Consider the following 20,198-nt stretch of genomic DNA (forward strand, 5'->3'; position numbering starts at 1 on the left):
GAATCATGGGATTTTAACATTGGTGTGGTGTTTACCGAGACTGTCCTAAGTGCCAGGGCATCACTAAACCCTTTGCATATATCACCTCCTATAATTCTTACCAAAGCTATTAGGTAGGTTATGCTACTTTGCCAGTGGGGAGATCAAATGGGTGGGTAGCTTGCGTGGGGTTGTCGTGCAGCCTCAAAGACCATACAGCCCAGTGCTTCTCAAATATGTGCCACACCTTCTGCTGGTGTTAGGCGCAGGATCGTTTCAGGTGGCATGTAGACACAGCATTACATAGCACTGAATCATAGAGTAAGAAAGTTATTTTCTTATGCATTTTGTCTTTCTTATGAATGGAAATCTGCTCTGATACCATTCAGACACTTCATAGCCCCTCTTCCCGTCTTTTCATTTTCTAAAGAACAGGCCTCAGTCTAAGAGCCTTGCGCAGGTGTCTGCATCCAGTTAGAAGGTAATCACACTGTATTGTCGTCATAGTCTATATTTTGTGGTTATCTTCTACTTGTGGCAGGCAATATTGGCTTTCTGTTTATGGTAGTAAATTGAAAGTTTTCTTTAAAATGAAATTATTTGAATTAAAAAAATGATTCACATCAAAGAAAAACTGCTTATACTGTAAGTGGAGTTTACTCGCTTCCAGTTTAACCCAGCACACATTTATTGAATGTGTACTAAGTGTTGTGTACTGTACTTGCACTGGGGAATGTAGAGATGACGATAACCAGGTCTTTGCTCCCTGGATGCTCTACAAAGAAAGAAGTTGAGCATTATGTAGTGAGTTCAGATATCGATGTTTACCTGGTGCTATGGCAACACGGAGGGACATTTTCTTGGCGGGGAGGGATAGGAACAGGGAGAGCGTTAGATTATATGTGTGGATACAGATTGGTTCTCTTTATGCCAGGTCCCTAATGAATTTTGAAAATTGATCTTTTGGGTTCAGATAAATATCATTATTTCATGCATCATTTGATTTGCTATTATTTTTGTTTTATTTGAGTAAGAGAGCATTATTAAGGTCTTCAGTGGTTTGTTCACTTAATTGTCATGAGACATGTGTTGATAAATGTAGAGGAACTCAGTATACTCACGGAAAGACATGGATGTAGGTCTTTAGAAGACAGTGTGCTGAGTGCTGTAGGAAGGTTTGGAGAACATGCTCTGGGAACAACTAAAGCTGCATGCAGTGTGTGACATAAGACCTGGATTTTGGACTAGAAGTTTGCTGGGTTTGGGAGAGGATAGTGAGGGTGGTGCTTTTCAGTTCAAATAGGGCTTAAAGGGGTCTTTATGAATTGTACAGGATTTTTCACATTTTAAGTTTGCACAAGCATAGAATCTTCTTTTTTTCTTCTTGTGCCTTCAAATTTTCCTTTCATCTTTGCCCATATTAGTGCTTTGATGGATCAGTTCAGAGAGCAACAGGGTTCCTGTTTGAAGACTGGCTGGATCTTGTTTGATTTTTTTTTTTTTGAGGAGAAACTGTCCCTCCATACTTAGGCTTCCAGAATGGAGAAAATTACTAATCTATTCATGTATCAAGAGGGGGCAGAAATGTGACATATCTAAAAACATTGGTTTGAAAAGTACACCTTTTAAAAATGGCCTCTGATTCTATTAGCGTTATTTTCTTTTACCTCAGAGATTATACAAAATTGTGCCTGCATCATACAATTGCAACATCTCTGTGGCAGTTAAGTTTGTACCTATAGAATGAATATTAGCTCTTAAGAGTCTACAGTGCTCGTGAATTCTTGTTGTAGAAATAGGAACCTGCCAAAACCCAGAGTAATATTTAGACAATATAATCAATACTGTGAGCTTTTATTCCAGTGGTTTAACTAGGGTAAATGATGGTATGGAAATAGATAAAGAAGCTAAATTTTGAATAAAAAATTAAACATTGTTTATTTTTCCCCTTAACTGAGCTTACTAGTTGACTTTTATGTTTCATCTCTGACCTCTGCTTTTATGAACAGGAGTGTAAAAAAAAAATGTACCTCTCATCAGTTTTTCTGATTATTGCCAGTTTTATTTGTCAGTGTTTGCCCTGATAACATATTTTAGGTCATCTTTTCTTGTTAAACAAAGTTGCATACATTTACTACACATCTTTTCAAATTAAGTAGGAAAAAGTAATAGAGTGCTTGCTCATTTCTGTTAATCATATTTATATAATTCACTGTAATGAATAAGGTTTTCTCTTCCTTCATCATGTTTTTCCTCCTTCCGTTATTTTTGGAAGCATTTTAATTTGTATTCATTACATAGTTCTTATATTAATGGCAAGATGTATGACTGATATTATATGATTATTAAAAATTAGTTACTTGGAAATCCAGAGCCACACATGAATCAAGTCAAATGATTTCTTTTAAAGGTAAAGAGGTGAGGGGTGACTTGTATTAAGTTGATTACCTTATCCTAATTCTAATATGAGAAGGGAAGATTACAAACCCTAGTGACCCTACTGGCTCACCTGCCATTTGGAAAAACCAAATATGAACTTACGTTTTGGTTGTTTTGTCAAATATGCACACTTTAAATACCCCTACAGACTGTGGTTGGAATATCCAGCAAATGAATTATAAAGATTATATTAAAAGGACATCAGTGTCAGCATTAGCACATTTTCCCTTTTTGTCATTGCTGTTACATTTGCTTAGTTTGGTTCTGGTGCATGGACCACAGGCTCAGCCTTATTGGGTGGGGAATGCAGCTGAGCCCAACAGCTCTTTCTTAGGAATTGTTATTTATTCTGAAGGATCTGTCCTCTTTCTATTGAAAAAAAAAGTGTGTACTGTAAGAAATAATATCACAAGATATTTAATGTTAGTTGGACATTTGGCCACGGATGACACATGTTAAGGAGGATCTGCAGTATGTCCCTCAGTCAGTATGAAGGACTTGCCATTGGGAGGCTCACAGTCTAGAGAAGAAGACACATACATTGAAAAATTATTTTAAGTTTCCTCGGGGCACCTGGGTGGCTCAGTCGTTGGGTGTCTGCCTTCGGCTCAGGTCATGATCCCAGGTCCTGGGATCGAGCCCCGCATCGGGCTCCCTGCTCCGCAGGAAGCCTGCTTCCCCTCTCACACTCCCCCTGCTGTGTTCCCTCTCTTGCTGTGCCTCTCTCTGTCAAATAAATAAATAAAGTCTTTAAAAAAAAAAGTTTCCTCAATTACATGTATACACAGTTTAAAAAATAGTATTACAAGGCTTCTTGTGAAAAATACCAATTCCCATTCCGTCACTCCTTGCCTATGACTTCCAGTCCCTGGAGACATCCTTTTTCAACTCTTAATGGTTTATTCTGGTACTTAAACCCATATTTCTAAATGACATGATTATGTTGCTATTTTTCCATTTTTCAAATTTAGACTGTATTAACTCCACTATATAAAAGTTAACTCTTATACTGCCATGCCTTACAATTCATTTTCCCTCTTTCAAGTTAAGGTTAAATCAACATTCACTGTTTACATTAATAGGACTATATAATATAACTGTCTATAGTTGAGACATGAACTATGAATATATTTTCTTAATATGCAACTTTTTGGTTATCCTGGAGTTGATAATTGCCTTATTGTTTTACTTTAAAAAATGTATATATCAACAATTTATCCTTATCCTCTGATAGAACTGTACAGTTCTCAATAAGGTGGAACCCAGTAGTTAATCGAATTCTAGGGAATGTTTTTCATGTTCATGGATGCTCACCTTTTGAATAGCCTTTCTATGTTTGGTGAAATGTCTGCATTTAAAAGGTTTGCCTCCACAATTTAGAAGTCAGAACTCAAGTCCATAACCTCCCTTGCAGCCAGGATGCAGTCAGATGACTTAAATTCTTTCGGACCGACCATAGAAGATTTTGATCTGGAATGAAATGTGTTGCTTGTTTCCAAATTTCTATGGCTTGGCAGTAGTAGTTGAGTCCCTGGTCATAACTGGAGTATCTCTGACTTGTTCTCTATTCTGTACATTATTACTCTCATGACTTGCTGCGTATATGTAGTAAAACTTCCTTAAGCCATTCTTGGAATTACTTTGGCCTCAGACTCAATTTTCTGAATCTCTGTCTTCTGTTTATGTATTTTTTTCTTTTTAATTTTGGTGGGTGGGACACACGCTCCAGTAGCTTTTAAGGAAGGGTGCAGGAGAGGTGAGTCTTCTGGATATCAAATGCCATTTCTACCATCACACTTGATTGGTTGTTTGGCGGAGTATAGAATTCTAGATTGGAAATAATTTTCCCTCAGAAGTTACTGTTCTCTTGTCCTCTAGGCTTCCAGTATTTCTGTTAAGAATTCCAGTAAATCATCCTTTATGTCATCTTCTTTTTTTCCTGTTTGGTGACTTTAGAAGCTTTTTATTTCTCTGATCTCTAAAATATTGATGAGCCTTGGAGTTGGTATTTTTTTTTGTTCATTTTGCTGGACCCACGCAGTGTGAAACTCAATTCTGGAAATTTTTTGGAGAGGAGGGATACCATTTTTTGGATAATTTCCTTATCTTGATTTTCTGTGCTCTTAGTACTTGGAAATCTTATTAGTTGGATGGTAGAAGTCCTACATTAACTCTTTATTTTTTAAACCATTTCCTCTATCCCTTTTTCATTTCTTTGTCTTTTTCCAGTTCCTGGTAGATAGTCTTAATTTGTTTTCCAGCTGTTCTGGTGAATTTTTTATTTCTGTTTTCTTAGTTTCACTTTCTGTGAACTTGTTTTTGTTCACTAAATTTTCTTTTTTTATACCATCTTATTCCTATTTCATGGATACAATAGGTTATCTCACTGCAGATCATTTTAGTATCTTTGTTTTTGAAGATTTGCTCTGTAGTTTCCTTGTCTGTGTTTCCTTTGAATCCTTACTGTCCTTACTCTTCACTGTCTTTCCTGCTGGACACTTTCTTGAAATGTCTGGTGATCCTTGACTTTCTGTTCATATGTCACAGTTAGATATGGAAGAACAGAAAGCTAAGAACCGATAGAAAGCTTTGTGTGCTTCCACAGGTGTGTCCGCTGGTGGGCCTGGATGATGGGGAGGGGATCACACTATGTTGTTTGAGGACCTTCAAGTGTTATTTCTGTTGTCATCCCTGTCCGCCCACCCCCACCCCCTCTAGAGAGGAAATCAGGGCATCTGGAGGCTGAGTGTGCGTGTGTGTGTGTGTGTACACACACACACACACACACACACACGCACACTTCCATTTAATCCTTTCTTTTCCATGAACTCCTGTCTATTGCCAACTTCTCCAGATGGTAATTCTCTTGACTTCTGACAGTATTGGGGTGAGGATTAGGAAGGGGGGTGCCCTGAACTACTCATCACAGATATTTCACCCAGCCCCCTGCCACCCTCTGATTCCTGAGTCATTGGGGTTCTGAGCTTTAATTAGCTTGCTTCTTATCCTCTCACCTAGAACAAATTAAAACTTTAATTATCACTTGTCTGTCTGCTTTTCTCCTTCCAAAATTTTTTGACCTCTTTTATCTGCATTATCTTAAGTTTTCTTTGTCCTTGTGGGTTTTTACTTTAGAAATTTCTTTACTGTTACCTTAATGGGATTCTATGAGGGAGTAGAGATAAACATGAGTATTTAATCTGACATGTTTACTGGAAATCTCCACAAAGGCCTTTTTTTTTTTTTAAGATTTTATTTATTTATTTGACAGAGCGAGGACAAGCAGGGGGAGCAGCAGAGGGAGAGGGAGAAGCAGGCTCCCCACTGAGCAGGCACCCTGGGATCATGGCCTAACCCGAAGGCAGACGCTTAACGACTGAGCCACCCAGGTGCCCCTCCACAAAGACCTTTTTAATCAAGTTTTTTTCTTATCAACCTGTTGTCTGCTTGTGAGGTTTTCACAGTGTGTGCTGCCTGGTAGTACACTAGGACTTTTCAGTAGCTCAAGGAATTTGTAGACTAAGAATAAACCTATGAATAAATGAATTGAACAGCTCAACTGGAGTGTCCTCTGGTTGGCAGGGAGCCTGGCCTGAGGAGGTTTGTGAGGCGGGGGTGGTGTCCTTTGTTTAGATGAGCCGGAAAAGCCTCATGGAACTCAGGAAGTGCTGCTCAGGGAAAATGATCTCCCCAGCTGTGTTTAGGACAGAGCGAAGGGGAGGTCGGAAGTAGGAAAGCCAACCAGGCTCTCTTACCAGCCAGAGGAGAAATCAGTGCCCCTGTCTGGATCAAAGTTCTCTAGTGAAGGGGAACGAAGAGGAGGGTCTAGTTGACAGAGATAATATAAAGGGAAAAACAAATTTGGAAGTTAATTGTATGTGAGAGCAGACATTTTAGTAATATTTAAGTCAAAGATGATCCTAGTGTTTTAAATTTTAAGGATACACTGAATGTGGTCAATACATTGTGTAATAAAATTATTAATGCAAATCTACAAGTAGGTAACACTTTTCTGGTTGCCCTTTGCTTTAGGAGGAAAAAAGGGCAAGTTAAGTAAAACACTTTAAGCTTATATTTAGTCAGAAAAGAAAGTTCTGACTGTAGACCTGGATCTGTAAAAACTGTATGTGCTCTCTACCAGTGGTTTTCCAAACGCGGAGAGCAGCATCTGTCCCTCTTCACCTGCACCTTGGAAGCCACCTTAGGATCCAGTAAATATAACAGTGACGAGAAGCAGCGGTGTCTGGAGCCGCACCTGCCACCTCCACCTTGTCCTGTCCAATGTCCTGACAATTCTCTTCTCAAATTTGGTAATAAGAACCCATGACAAAGACTTCGGAGAATCTTCAGTACTCCGAGAAAGAGGAAATGGTGTTCTTTTAAGGCAGAAGACTATACTAATGTCTGTGTTTACATGTAGTTTTTAGCAATAAGAAGAAACTAAAAGAACTTTCTGATTAATACTTCTCTACCTGGAACATTACATTAAACATCGTAGCATAATCCTCGAGCCCTTAAGCATTCGGTTGTGATCTTGCTGTGTTTGAGTTTTATTTGAGGCAGTGGCTTCCTGGTATCTGTATGTGTGGCCCAGTGCCAAGACCAGTGTGAAACTAAGAACAACAGCAAACTGTTAGAGTAATTATAACAAAAGTCAAGTTTGTAGACTTATGTGTCAGGAATAAAAAATAAGAGTCCAATTTATTTGGCCCATGTTTGGTGTTCACATTGCTGTTTATGTAACGATGCATATGGTCGTTCAAAGCGATCGGGCATGTTCACAATAGAATATCTGCCTGCTCCTATCAGCTTTCACAAATGTTACCTTTTTATATCTCCATCACTATTAAATCACCAATTGGCAATTAGGATACCTCAGGAAAAAAAAATCTTACATATAGACCACCATCCTGGCTGGAGGTTGTTATTCTTCCCTGAACATTTTGGTGCCCTGGTGTTGGCCTCATCCTCAAGCCCCCCTTAAGTTAAAAATACCCGGTGTGTGGTCTTGCCAGCTGGGCCGAGGCCAGGATTTTTATAGCCTTGTCTGGCCTGGGAATGGAGCTTAGCACTAGGGGGAGGTGCAGGAGTTGCCCTGTGGGTAGGGTCCTTGCTGGCTTGGGAGGCCCCACCGCCCTCCTGTCTTAGCTCTGTCATCCTACACAAAATAGAAGGGTAATCTGATGCCAGCCTCCACTCTGATAGCTTTTGGTCACTTGTTTGTTAAACTAACCAAGAAGACAACTTGAAGTACATTTTCCCGTTATTTTTGAAGCCTGTTGTACCATCTGCTAGGGAGAAACTTCAGTGCCTGAGTACATATACTTTAATTAATTGAGCACCGGCTTCCTAGAGAAACATGTTTATTAAATGTCAACAAATTTGGGACATTTAGTCTTCATTTCTGGTCTTCTATGTCCAGTGGCATTTTTCCTAAATTATGTCTGGAATTTCCTTGGGATTATGTATGCTACTTTTTATTCCGAATTCTTGCTTAGTTTCTTTGGAAGGTTTCATTTATTTTCATAGATCTCCCCTAAGAGTATCTAGAAAATCATTTTATATATCTCCTTTTCTCTCTCCTGTCTTTCCTGGATGCTGTTTCCTACACCAGAATCGTAGGGTTAAAGTAATAAATGCCATCGACACATTGCTTTGTTTTGTCATTAAACACTGGTGAGGAGTTGGGTGAAGTGAGGAATGATGTTACAGAATTTTCATTAAAAATAATTTTCAGGGGCGCCTGGGTGGCTTGGTTGGTTGAGCAACTGCCTTCGGCTCAGGTCATGATCCTTGAGTCCCGGGATCGAGTCCCGCATCGGGCTCCCTCTTCAGCGGGGAGTCTTTTTCTCCCTCTGACCCTCCCCCACCTCTCATGTTCTCTCTCTCTCTCTCATTCTCTCTCTCAAATAAATAAATGAATAAATCTTTAAAAAAATAATTTTCAGGCCATACCCTTCAGTAGTCACAGTGTATGATCTCATGCTTACGACTTAAAAATATTAAATAGAATGTGAATTCATAGAAGCTTCTGCCTATAGGTCGTTCAGAAGAGTCAGAATTTAAAAACTGATTTGCTTGAACTCTTTACCATCTTTGTATGTTTTTCTGGCCCAAAGAGCAGACAATCACATTAATTTTCTCCCTTCTTTCTTACTCACTACTTGATGGAAGGGGAAAAAGAAGAAAAAGACAAATATTTGTGTGGGTTAGGGAGGGGAGGTGTTCTGTTTTGTTTTGTTTTGTTAAAGCTTTTATGGACCGGGTAGGTGGTAAGCCAATTGTAACAGTTTGTGCGGACCCCTAGGAAGGGAAACCGTGTCATTGGCCCTGACACTGATGATTGAAGGACAATTGTTTGCTTTCTCTTGCAAATTAAAAATGCATGAGAGCAAAAAAAAAAAAAAAAAAAAAAAAAGGCATGAGAGCACCTTTTTGACACCGGGTTTGCTGAAACATCACTGCTGTCTTTTTTGGAATAGTCCCGTGGATGTTTTTGCACAAAGTGGTATCTGTCAGAACTTGAAGTATCTTTGCTGTCTTTGAGCAGGCAGTGCAGGACAAGTTTGAGCACATGGTTACTTGACACAGGGCTGCTGATCCCTGGGAGAGAATGTTTTACTGTAGCAAAAGAACTGTACCAGTTTATATACTGTCCTCTCCATAATTACTGCCCTCCCACTTTGAATCCTCACTTCTTTTTCTGAAAGTAGAAGAGATGGGACACGTGGTGGGAAATCTCGAGAATGCTGGAGCAATTTATGAGTAGGTTGGAGGCCCTGTGTTGCTGGTCCGCCCACCTTCTTCTTATAGCGCTTCTGGTGATCCCGGACCTCCGGCATTCTTATTCAGGATGGAATTCTCACAAGAAACTGCATAAATATTTTTCTTTTGGAGGAACTGTCTTCTAAAATACAAGTGGCTTTTGTAAATTCATATTGTGGATTCCTTATTTTGTAGGCTGGGAAATCCACACAAACAATCCGCTTTTTAATGTCTTCTATTCATGACTTCAAGGGGTTAGTAGGCTGAATGAATAGGGAGCACTTCCAGATCTTGTTGGCACACATGGTATTTTTTAAGAAATGAGGTGCACGCAACCACAAGTGCTTCTGCTTTATTTCCTGGAAAATGCCGAACTTCACATTTTGGGGGGAATGGGAGAATAGTTCTCTTCTCTCCCCCATGCCCCCCATTATAAAGCACTACTTGTAAAAGATTAAGCATGCTTTGAAAATGTTTAATGCAGAAATGGTAAAAGGCTAAAAATTCTTTGAAATCTCTTCAGAGATAATAAGTCTATTGTATGTACTTCTAAATAAAGTTTTAAAATGGTGTAATGTTACACATGTTCTTCTGCAACTAGCTTTCCTCGCTTAATGAACCTTAGACATTTTCTTTGTGTATCTAGACAATGCCGCACCATATTCCTTTGTATGGATATATTGTCATTTGTTTAACCAGATTTCTGATTGAGGGGTATTTGGGTTGATGCCAGTATTTAACTGTGACAAATGATGTTGCAAAAAGTGTACAACTCTTACATGAGTTGTATCCTCATGGAAGTATTTCTTTAAGATAAATTCCTAGAAGTAAAATTGGAGGGTCAAAGAGTCAGGGTTTGTTTTCCTGTAATAGGAGGAAGACATTCACCCAAGAACTCAACTTTGCCTGGTCTTCTGCTTTGTAACAAGTATCCTTTTACTGTATTATCAAAAATAGGACTCTAGGTAAACTGCAGTTTGGAGGGGTGGGGGGAAGGTCTCTCAGGATTAGTTTTCGTTTGGAAATGGATGTTTCTGTCATTTGACTTTTTCCTGTAGTCTTTAATCTGCAGGTGAAAAGCTTTACATGAAACAACTTTTAAAATTTTAAAGTTTTGCTTGCATTTTATAATAGATGACTAAGAAAATGATAAACATAGTCTATTTGGTGTGAACACTAGTTCCTTCTGTTTTATGATCTGTACTGTATCCTATAATGTTGGGAGACTTCTTTGAGTTTATTCTTTGCCTTTGAGTTCTTTTTGATTTTGTAGTCAAATGATAGCTAAATTAAAGTCTAGAAAGTGGATGATGTCCATTGGTAAATAATCCGTTGAACACTGTTCTGTGTAAAATGCTCAACGAAGTATGACTATTTCCGTCCCTAGATAGCTGGGGATTTGATTGGAGTTAGAAGCCATGTGGGGCACCCGGGTGGCTCGGTTGGTTAAGCGACTGCCTTTGGCTCAGGTCATGATCCTGGAGTCTTGGGATCAAGCCCCGCATCTAGCTCCCTGCTCAGCGGGAAGCCTGCTTCTCCCTCTTTCCCTGCCTGCCGCTCCCCCTGCTTGTGTTCTCTCTCTTTCTGTCAAATAAATAAATAAGATCTTTAAAAAAAAAAAAAAAGAAGCCATAAATGCCTCCAAGTGTGCAAAGTCATGTGAGGTAGAGTAGGATGAGTGGAACATGGTTAACAATCCCTTAGCTTAAACTTAAAGTATAGTCATTTTTAATGATCACAGAGTAGCTCCTCATTGTAATTAGTACAATTCCACAAATAAATACTTAACACACAAGTTTAAGTATTTTTTTCTCTGAAAATTAAAGTTAGGGATGCCTAGGTGGTGCAGGCAGTTAAGCATCTAACTGTTGGTTTTGGCTCAGGTCCTGATCTAAGGGTTGTGGGATCAAGCCCTGCTTTGGACTCTGCACTCAGCATGGAGTCTGCTTGAGATTGTCTCTCTCCCTCTGCCCCTCCCACCTGTGCTCGCTCTCTCTCTCTCTCTGAAATAAATAAGTAAATAAATAAATCAATCTTTTTAAAAAAAGAAAATTAAAGTTAGACTTAATGTCATTTCAGAATTTCTGCTGAGTAGAAAGAATTTTATACTTAAATTTTATCAACATTACCCATTTAAGGCCTATGTCAGATAACTAGTTTTGCTGTAGTCCTTGCAACTGTTTTGTTTTTGTTCTTTTCTAAATGGTCTGGGACTCAGTAGGCATGTTTGAAAGCCACTGACCTGGTTGAAGATGCTAAACTTACTTATCAATGCTTCTTTGAAGCCACATTGAATTAAAAAATGAAAAAAAGGAAAAATGGCTTAAATTTTTTTTCTGCCAGGAGAAATGATAGGTATTTTCTGTAAAATGTCCAGATAATGTAACAAGTATAAAGACATAAAAATTCCTCCTTAATCCTTCTACCCAGAGATAAAAACTGGTTAACAAGGTTTTGTATGAATCTGTAGAACTTTGCATATATGTTTAACAAATTTTTGTTAACAGCTTTGGGCACTCTACTACCTGTTCTGTGTGGTTATATTATCATTACCATGTTGCAGTGCACGAGCTCTGGAAAGAATCAGATACCTTGGGTTCTCTGTGTATGCCAGGGCCACCCCCCCCTCCGGCAGTAGGGGCTGTTCCTCAGTCTTCAGAAACCTGGAAAGGGGACCCAGAACTTCTGACTTTGGAAAGGAAACATACACCCTCTTTGTTCTCCAAACATCATCCAGTCATTAAGGATTCGGCTTGTTCCTTGTTATTTTGCAGCTTCTGTTTTCCGGTTTGCTTTTGACACTCCCGTATTTAATTGTATATTGAAGAAGTAAAAATAAAGAGTGTATTTTTCAAAGAAGAATGTTTTTTGGAAAGTATTTTTTCTCTGTGACAGTGGATGAGACTTCTGAAGGCTCTGGATCTAGGTTATTGCAGGGTTTGCTTTCTCTAAGCTGGAACTGTCCAACTGCTATGCTATTTCAGACCTGGTCTATCTTTCCCTTTCAAGCTCCAGAGATAATTTATAGCTGTAGGGTGTCAGGAGTGGGTTTGAGTTGGGCCTGGACAGTGTAACATGGAATTTTGCAAAGATTGTTAGTTGAAATTGCTACTTCAGCATTCACATGACTAAGTACAGTAAACTTCTTACACAGTTAATTTATTTGAATATTTATTGATTGAGTCCTTCATGTAGAATACTACAGTAATGAAAAAGCCCAGCACATGTTCAGAGCTGATTTGGCTTTTTAAAAAATTCTAGGCTTGAGTGCAGTCAGCTAAATGATCTTTAGCAAAATTGGCAGTAAATGGATACCCATAGGCTGGGAATCAGCTTCTTCTTCTTTGAAGGTATTACAGAGCTATTATTAGCTCTAAATGTTAGGTTAGTCTAGAAAAGGGACTTTTCCAGTTGTGTAAATACTTGTTATTTACATATTTTCTTCCAAATTGGGGAAAGTTATATTTCTACTCTTTATCTCTGGCATAAGCATGCAGGGACTTTGAGAATATTTTGTTTGTTCAATTTATAGTAAGTAGCCTTCATAAATTCAGTTTGTTTCTGTGTTTAAGTCTCCTTTAACTTAAAAATAAATTTAGGAGCCGGTGATTGGACTTTATTAATACAATGTTTTCATAAAAATTAGACTCCTAAGACTATGACTCCTTTCCAACCAGAAGGATATAATTTTTTTCTCTCTGAACCCAAAATTTTACCACTAGCAGATGTTTTCCCAAAACTGACCACAAGGAAACATGTCAAGGCTAACTCAGGATTATACAGAAAATTAAACTATGATTTAATTACAACAATTGACTCTCTGGCTCTATTAATAGCTAATGACTTATATTTTCCTGTGCCTGTGAGCTATGCTTTACTGTGTTTTAGAGCTTTCAGATATAATCATTAGTGTTCCCAGAGACAAGACTTTCCTAGAGACTAGGTTCTTTCTTTTCATTTATGGTTTCGTTTTTATACTCAGTGTTTCTTCCTCCCCTACTTAATTGGGAGAACAAAGAAAGAGGTTTACCAAACAGATTTAGGCTTGAAAACCCAAACCTTCCTTATGCCTTTCTGAGCTTGCTTTAAAAATGCAGCAGAATCTTGTTAGAATGCTGATAGGAGGGATAATACCTAGAAACTTTTAATGTTACCTTGAGGAATGTACTCTACACCTTATTGGCACAAAGATAATCTGTTTGACTGACTGACTTACCAGGACCATGCTGTAGGGTGGTACTTTATGATCTTAGAGAACTTAAGGACTGGATTAGAAATTAGAACTTCAGAATTCCCAGTTTAGATCTGTGCTTTAAGTCTTAACACATTGGAGTTATAGCCGTTAGGTCAGCCTGTGTCCTGATGTGTTGTGAGACTAGATCAAAGTCTATATGAAAGTGATTTGAAATACTTTGATATGTTCTTTATGACAGTCTTGTCATTTTCTTCATTCAGAGTCCTAGGATTGTCCTAATGGTGAGTTTTCTTTCCACTTGGGGCCTGATGATGGGCCTTAATGGTAGATCCCAAAGTTGGTCAGTTTGGGGCCAGGTATTCTTTTCTAGGGAGGCCTTGGTTTACCTTCGGGTCACTGTGTGGGTGGGGATAGGGTACAGCTGGAGCCTCTTGGAAGCCTGCCTCTTTGTTCTTCCACTGAGGCATTTTATGGTAGGATGAAGGTCTGACTCCTTGTTTCTTTGGATGTGCCAGCACAGTTGCTCTTTTCTTATATTGTGTCACCCTCGTGACACAGATACTCCTTTCCGTTTGCTTTGCAGCTCTCAAGCTCAGTCTTAACCTGTGAGAGGTGGTTTCTGCATCTGTAAGATGGGTCTTATGTTACTGCCTGCCTCCGTAGGTTTTTATGAGGGTTAAATGAGATGATACTTATAAAGCATTTACCAGTAGAACTCACAGAAAACCACACACACGCACACACAATGTATGTGTGTGAAAACGTTGTTATGAATGTTTTCACAAAACATATGGTTCTTCAGTGAGTTGTGAATTATGACATTAACAATTTACTTTATGAACCAAAGCTAGCTAGCTAACTTTCCCCCTTCTTTCCCCTCCCCTCCCCTCCCCTCCCCTCCTCTCCTCTCCTCTCCTCTTTTTTCTTTCTTTCACTAACAGTTGAACACAGTCGCCATGATGAGCTAGAATGTACTTGAAATGGCTGGGTTTTTTGGGGCTTGAGTGATTGTTAATTCTTATTTAGGGTTTTTCTGTGGAAATCCTTACCGTTCATACCTGAGGCAGTTTAGAGACCCTTTGGGAGGGTGGGAGGCAGGGATTAGGGATGATGGAGTAGCAGAATATGCTGAAGATTTGAGTAGTTCAGTCCTTCAGGCTTATTAAGTAGCCTCTTCAGACCCAGGACGTTGGGGGCAGATAATCAGAATTGACACAAATTGTTTCAGGACTGAGGAAATCTAGATTGTTCTATTCCCTGTGCTTTAGATCTCAATGATGTAAATGACTGAGGACTCAACTCTCCTTTCCACCTTCCCTCAAATGATCCAGTCAATGTGGAATGGTTTCAGACTCAGGAAGTCAACTAACATGATGTAATCTGGTTGTTGTGATTGAGTATGTTGGGCACAGATGAAAACAGTGAAAGATTTGGGAAGGTTTTATTATATTGAGAGTTCATTTCTTTTGAGAAAATGTTAGAGCACATTAACTGCTATGATTACCATAAATAATTATATCAAAAACAGGACCATCAGAATAAATTAACAAAACATGTTAAGGTGGTAATGTAGGCTTTTGTTTCTTTTTTGCTTTGTCCTCTTAACTTCCGGTTAACCATTAGACATTTTTGTCTAGTTGATCCATTTGATAAGGCTTTTCTTGATAAACTACTAGCTCAGGGCTATTGGGGAAGGGGTGGATGCTTCTCATATGGAATGGAATATGTGTCAAAAGTAAAAATAACGTCACCAGTGTCAGCTTAATTCAACAGGAAGCAATGAAGGAACATGGGTCAGGGGGATTGTGAATGATGTCCAAGTTTGTAATATCTAATTATTCAGAATTAGCAGTAAATTTTCAGGGAGTGTGGGTGATACATGAAAAGCAAGTTAATGAGCAAATTGCTCTTTAATTTTCAAAAGCTGGGAATTTAAGCTGAATTTACACTGCGAGTGAACTTCAGCTACAAAAATATTATTGTATGTAACTGCATACATACAGGTTTGCATTCTGATGTACACAGGCTGTTTTATTTGTGGAACATGTATGTTAAAATAGAAGCATGTGATTATGGTCAACAGTACAGCAGACCTGTTTCTTCTGTGTTTCACATGTTATCCTGGCTTACCTGGTATTTATTTCACAAATGAGTAATCACTTGATCAAACTATATGTTTACTTTTATTTTTAGTTCTCTATTTTGACAAAATGTCACCTATTTGAGGCAGGGTTTCTGATAAAAGTTGTAAAATAATCACTTTACAGTGAAATGTTAATAATCAAGTCAAGCAGTAAGTTAGCTGTATGAATATTGGTTAAAACCATGAAACCTTAAGTTCGTCAAAACAGTCCATCCTTTCAAATGGATTCCTAAATCTGTTATGTGAATGTGTGTGTGTGTGTGTGTGTGTGTGTGTGTGTGCGCGCGCGCATCTGTTTGAAATCCTGCAATTAGAGATGGGAATATATAATCCATTGATTTATATCAGAGAAATTAGCTCTGGAATATAGAAGCCAGCTGGCTACTCTCTTGGATCCTTGATGCTATGGTATTTTTATAAAAAAGGCAAGTGTTGAAAATTATATAAAAATAAAGACTATACTGGTTTATTATGAGATTTATAAGGAAAAATTTGGTTCTATAATATGTGTTCATGTATTGTAATTACAACTGTGGTCACGTAGACTGATTATATATAGTGGATGAGATAGTGGGTTCTGGAGTCATTCTGGACCTTAATTTCTTTGTTGGCTTATTATGAGGATTAATTGTGTTCATATGTATTTAAGTTCCTAAAACCGTGCCTGGCACAGGGCAGACACTCAGCTTATGTTGCTTAATGTTAACCCAAGTGAATTTATTGCAGATACCATATGGAAAGATGTGTGTATGCGTAAACAAATACATTCAGCTATATGCATGTATAGAACCATCTATACATGTGTATATGATGATCATATAACCTGCACTTTTCAGGACACATTGAATGACTTTATAAACACTGATACCACCCTTCTGTGTGCCACATGCTATTTTTAGCATTTTGCATTTATTAACTCATTCGACTTCATAGCAGTTCCATGAGGTATATACTGCTGTCTTGTTTTACAGATGACAAAACGAAGGCACAGAGAGATTAAGTCACTTTCCCCAGTTCTTGTAGTGAACATGTTGGAACTGAATTCAGTTAGTGCTGTTCTGACTCTTAACCGCTTTGCCGTGCTACCACCCCAGCACCAGGTCTTGTTCCTACGAGGATGCTCCTGTTTGGCTTTCCTATAGCCATGTATGTTTGCGTATATGTTTATATACCAGTTACAGCCCATTTATTGCACTTTGTGTGTGTGTGTGTGTGTGTGTGTGTGTGTGTGTGTGTGTGTATATTCTCATATACACATGAAAAGAAATGATGTCGGCTTCTAGAATGCTTAGATCTAGTAACCCCTATTGCTTAAAAACTCATGGGTCTGCTTAATTGTAAAATATGTCAGTCATATTTTGTTGACACTGTAGCATGAAATGCAAGGGGAAGAAAATTAGGAAAACGTTTGATGGCAGTATCTAAACTGAATAGCCAAGAGATTGAAATTTGGGGTCTCTGACTTCTAATTTGCTCCAAGGTGGTGATGGCCCAGAGTGGCTTATGGTTGAATCTGTGGTGTCGTGTGGTGGCAGCTAAGATTGAGGGAAACTTGTATTTCCTGCCTGGGGCTTGCTTGAAGTATCACAACAGCTAGAACGTCGCCTTGGTAAGGGTAGTGTGGTTGGCTAAGTGCTTTTGAATCCCATACTCTCCCTGGAAACTTGAGCTGGCCCAGTTAGATAGTGCTGGGAGTGTTACCGTTTTCCAGGTGAGGGAATGGAGGCTTAGGTTAAGGAACATTCTCAAGGTTCTACAGTTTTGAAGTATCAAAAGGCTGGCCATAGGTTTTCTGATGACCAAACCGTGTGCTGTCTGTCAGCCCCGATTTCGGAGAGTCTCTGAGTCCTTGTCTCCTCCCCGTGTCGAGGCAGTATGTAACTCCTGTGAAGCTTAAATGCCAGGCACAAGCCACTTGGAATTAAAGGACAGGTGGCCCAGTGGGCAGAAGCAGGGGCCCTGGTGTGGCCTTGGCCTGGCTCCAAGCGTCTGGTGTGGGGGTTCCACGCCAGGCCCTCCTGCTCTCTGGAGCATCGCTATTTGTTTGCATCACTAGGCTGTCAGTGTGGAGGACGGCCTTTTTCTGAAATTGTTCTTTGAACTGGACATTTGAGGTGGGAGAGGGGCCCTGACAAAGGGGCTGGTCACCTCTTTTGGGGCTGCTTTCATTTTCTGTTTTCTTTTTTAGTGTGGCTTGAAGAGAAGAAGAGGCAAGTAGCTTTCTGTTCCTTAACTAGTACAGCAGTTTTGCATTTGTAATAAAAATGATTCAAGAATGTCTAATTTGTTCCTTTTCTGTTATCCTTTAAACTTCCGGCCTTAAACCTGATGTGATATTCTGCTGGAGAGCAGTACTGCTATTGATGCCATCGGTGTGGTCACCCGTTGCCTTAATTTTTGGCCACGAAGAGACTGAGAGCAGGGAAGAGTTAGTATTCCTTGTTTAATGACTTCTATAATATTTAGATTTTGGTTTTGGGTGTTCCCCCCCCCTTAAACATTCCAGTATTTACTGGCATACTATAGTGCAAATGTGAAAAGGAAACTGTTAAAAATTTATTTTATAATGTATAAACCAGCATTTTATATGGAACTGTGCGTATGGCAGCTTTTCCGTTTGTGTTAACCGATACTAAAGCTTTTCTAGATTAAAAACTGTAGGTTGCAAAACATGTGGGTTTGTTTTTTTCTTTTTCTTTTTTTTTTTTTCCCTGTGCAGTTATTTCTTTATCACTGAGTTGTCCTTCCAAGCCTGGTCTAAATGTGCTTGAAAATTACCATCTGCTCCCTGCAGTTTGGAGAGGGCACAGAGAGACTAAGGTAGAAAGCTGTCACTTCTAATATTTTCATTCAAACTTTCACGCCCTTCTTGTCTAGTTACATAATTGCATGCAGAGGAGTTGTTTTAGCCATTTGGTCTTTTCCTAATTTTTAAATGCGGGAGGGGGCACAGGGAGAGACTGTTTAATTTTAAGAGCTGGGGCACAGTACTGATTCGAATTTGAGAATCTGATAAACCAAGAAAGCATTCAGCATTTCACCTCCCTGCCCAGTAAGTCACTGGCTCTGTCTGTGGCATAAGTGAGACAATGTGAAAAAAAACACCCAACTTACAGATAATTTTCTTACGCAGAGTGTGCTTTCTTACAAATTTTGAATGCTGTGTTCTCAAATTTCATTTTCTGAAGTTAGTATAGCATAGATTTAATGATTTAGTAGTTCTTTACAGTCTTATTTGATGTTCAGAATTTATTATAGATCCTATCGGAAGGATTTTGCATTGCTTGCATAATTTATTTTTTTAATGTCCCCTTTTTTTTAATCTTAAAAATTGATCTATTTTGGTTTTGATTGGAATGAACGACCACAATAGGATTTGGAAATGAAACATGACGGAAGCCTGTTAGTGTAAACTGCCAATAATTTCTAATAGTCAGGAACAAGAAGACCATTAAAAAATGGGACTAATGCCAGTAAAAAGGTAGTAAGATAAAATGATAGTATTACTGTAGTCCAGAGCTGTAAATTTTGATCTTCCTGCAACTTAATTATCTAACATCCACATCAAGCTGAAGACCGTAGTTTTACCCTTCCATTTACTTGGGGATGATTTTAAGAGAAGAAAAGGATTTCAGTCTTCATTTGGCAGAATGATGGTTCTGACTTCCATATAATGGAGTATTCAGTAATTCCCACAAAAGATATTTAGTTAAGATGTCTATAATTGATTTTTTTAAGGAACAGCATTCTAGGCTTTTCATAATTAGAACAGAAAACTGAAAACAAATTCTCCCTTTCTCTCCCCCTTCCTCTCCCTCTCTCTTTTTTTGGGGGGGGTTATTTTCTAGCCTGTGATAATCTGAGTCTCTTTAGAACCATCTATTTAAGTACCCCATTTGTGCCAGGGTGTTTGCCTTTTGTACAACCAACGTTTTATAATTTCTCTAATGTAACAAAAACTTGCTTTGGAAAAAGATGTATATTCTAGGCTCTCACAGAATACATGGAGAACCAGAGAGCAGGTATGTCAACAACCTTGTGTAGTGTGGTCATTAGTATGATAGAGATCTATAGAACAGCTGTGGGAATCTCAGGAGGCAGGTAGTGACTCAATGGAGCCTGAACTGGGCAGGCTTGACAGGAAGGTAGGTGACATTTGAACTGTGTGTGTGTGTGTCTCATACCCTTGGCAGTGGAAACAGTATATTCAGTGTTCTATAATCCTAAACTTGTCTGTTATGTTGAAGAATAATGTGGTTCTCATAGGGCTAAAGGTGTTGGAGAATGCGATACAAGTTTGGATTGGGAAAGTAGATTAGAGAAAGGTTGTGAATGTGAATGGTCTTATATACCATTCCAAGCAATTTGAACTTGACCATGTCTAAATAGGAGCACTTTCTGTATTTGTAGGAAGTTTTAAGCTGGGGAGGAACGATGAAATCTGTATGCCAGAAGGTGATGCTGGTGTGTGGAGAGTAAACTGGACAGGGAGCGCTGAAGGAGGGTGAATGATCAGTGTGACCCCACTAGGGCTTGAGAGGTAGGTGTAAGGTGCAATTAATAGGTTGAATACAGGGATCTTAGTAACCAAGCATCAGGTAAGGCAAGGGAGGGCTTTTGGGCATCTGGTTAGATGTCTGTATAGAGGTAGAGGAGGGGGAGTAGATCTGAGAGAAG

At 38.9% G+C, this 20,198-nt stretch overlaps 1 protein-coding gene across 8 annotated transcripts in view; it reads left to right on the forward strand.

The window, feature by feature from the left end:
* Positions 1-20,198, forward strand: part of ARID1B (AT-rich interaction domain 1B) — a 437,894-nt gene that overhangs the window by 63,789 nt on the left and 353,907 nt on the right. The gene's annotated exons all lie outside the window — the stretch shown is intronic.

Source organism: Callorhinus ursinus, unplaced genomic scaffold, assembly GCF_003265705.2.
Source record: "Callorhinus ursinus isolate GAN/ISIS: 27379988/994484 unplaced genomic scaffold, GSC_fseal_2.0 scaffold6, whole genome shotgun sequence".
NCBI lineage: Eukaryota > Metazoa > Chordata > Mammalia > Carnivora > Otariidae > Callorhinus > Callorhinus ursinus.